Here is a 2,621-nt window from a genome sequence, read left to right as displayed (position 1 = left end):
GAGCGTACTGTGTGCAGTTCTGCTCTCCATATTATATAAAGGATAATAAATCTCAGGAGAAAGTGCAATTTTTTTTACAAGGATCACACCAGAACTGAGACATTATGACCATCAGGAAAGATTGAATAGGCTGGGACTCCTCTCCTCACAAAAGGGAAGGCTGAGGGGTGGCCTCATAGAGATCTTCAAATTTTCAGGGGGAAACATAGGGTGGATGCGTAGACTTGTGACGTGAGTGCAAAATTGGCGGTTATCGAGAAAAGATAGTCACTAATAAATCCAATATGTAATGTATGAGAAATTTGTTTTCTCAGAGAGTGGTTAGAATGTTGAGCTCAATACAACTTGGAATACTTGAAGCGAATAGCAGAGATGCATTTAAGGGGAAGCGAGAGTACATGAGGTAGAAAGCAGTGGAAGGTTATTTTGATAGAGTTAGCAGAAGAGGGGTGGGAGGAGGCTCCTGTGGAGCTAAACACTGGCATGTTTTGTGCTGTAAGTTCTAAGGAGATCTCCGTAACTTGAGTACAAATTAAGCACATTCATCAGTTTATTTAATCATTTTGGATATTGAAGTGTTTTATTTATTGAAGCAGTGCCCTATATATTACCTTATTATCAATGTATTAATGCTATTATTTACTGCCCCTAGAACTGATCTCTGTATTATGAAAACCTTCTATGCATGTTCTATCAGATATACTTCTCCTTTAAGATTAGGATCACAGGCGCACACAGATACCCAATAGGTTTGTAGAAGTTGTAAGGCTTTTATTAAAGAGCTACAGTTTTAAGGCACAATCAGATAGTACATATGGTTTAAGCTGTGTATAATAGACATACAACCCGTGACAGTAGAAAGCGATCTACGACTCCCCGAAGCAGACTGACACGACCGGACGGACGGGGAGGCAGTAGGGTGGTCTCGGCTTGGGTGGATTCCTGCAGTCTGCTGCAGCGGTCACTACCGTTGTGTCATCTCTCAAGCTGCTGGAGGTGTTAGGCCATCAGCCACCTCAGAGGCTAAACTTGACCAAGGTGTTAGGCCGTAGCCACTTTGGAGAAACCTTCGCCCCTGACTGCCTGATTTCCTCTCTCGATCGTCTATATTTATAGTTATTTTTGTGGGCTGGTAATCACCTGGTGTCAATCATTTTTTCCCCATCCTATTGTCCAATTGTGAAGCGGGAAGGCAAACCTTACAGTCCCTTTCTGCATGACTGACAAGGCCTCCCTCTTACCTTCCTGAGGAATGTTTTGTCAAGTTTCTTCAATGGCATTTTATGGCTTCGTGGCTCCTTGTTATCTAGCAGGTGCTATCCTCACTGTTTCCTTGCATTTTACAATTCCCTTATCACTTCTATTTGTCTTTTGATGCTTGATAATCGACCTTGCTGGTATTAATGCTATCTTTTTCCGCTTGCCTGTTGTCAGTCTCTGTTGTAAAAATTAAAACCCTTCTTTGAATCTAACAACTATTCCTTACACCCCCTCCTCGCAGGGACTCACCTCACTGAGCTAAGGCCACAGATCGGTGCAGGTTCTCTGTGTAAAGACTCTGAATCAGAGATAAGAACTGGTCCGTTGAACCTCAATCAGCTACAGACGTGCAATAATCAATAAACACAGCCCAATATTCATCCCGTCTGATGGTAACATAATGAATTTCAGCAGTCATGATGCACAGATTCTCAGGACTGTGTTCAGGGAAGGGGACTAATCAGCACCAAAGCAAATAAAGTGTTTACAATACATATACATAAAGAAAGAATAAATAATTATATAGAGGATTTGAATACTGTAAAACTGCTCTCCAGCTGTTCACCTTTCTGTAATTAGGTAACATATGTTTCTTTTGGTGCAGTTCAATAGGAAACAAAGCATTATCAATACATTTCACCTTATATCTGAATATAAGAAAATAAGAAATAGAAGCAGGAGTAGGCCATACAGCCCCTCGAGCCTGCTCCACCATTCAATAAGTTCATGGCTGATCATCGATCTCAAAAGCCCTTTCCTGCCCGACCTCCATATCCCTTGATCCTCCATGAGTCCAACAATCCATCTACCTCAGTCCTGAATATACTCAAACACTCAGCATTCACAAGCCTCTGGGGCACAGAATACCAAAGTATCTCCACCCTCTGAGTAAAGAATATTATTCTCAGCCCAGTCTCAAATTGCCTGCCCCTTATCCTGAAACTAAGTCCACTCGTTCCAGACACTCCAGCCAGGGGAAACAACCTCTCAACATCTAACCCTGGCAATAGAGTCATACAGTTGTAGAGTTATACAGCACAGAAAGAGGCGATTCGGACCATCGAGTCCCCACCGGCCATCAAGGCCTGTCTATTCGAATTCCATTTTCCAGTACTTCGTCCGTAGCCTGGTATGCTATGCTGTTCCAAGTGCTCACCTAAATGCTTCTTGAATGTTGTGAGGGTTCCTGCCTCTACCAGCCTTTCAGGCCGTGATTTCCAGATTACAAGCACCCTCTGGATGAAAAAGTTTTCCCTAAAATCCCCTCTAAACCTCCTGCCCCTTATTCTGAAACTATGCCCATTGGCTATTGACCCCTCCAGTAAGGGGAAAGGTTCCTTTCTATCAACCCTATCTTTGCC

The sequence above is a fragment of the Somniosus microcephalus genome, unplaced genomic scaffold (assembly GCF_052327205.1).
Source record: "Somniosus microcephalus isolate GS21.2 unplaced genomic scaffold, FLI_Smic_1.0 unresolved_chr8, whole genome shotgun sequence".
Taxonomy (NCBI): domain Eukaryota; kingdom Metazoa; phylum Chordata; class Chondrichthyes; order Squaliformes; family Somniosidae; genus Somniosus; species Somniosus microcephalus.
The sequence above is the reverse complement of the archived record's forward strand: the minus strand, read 5'-3'. Positions refer to the sequence as shown.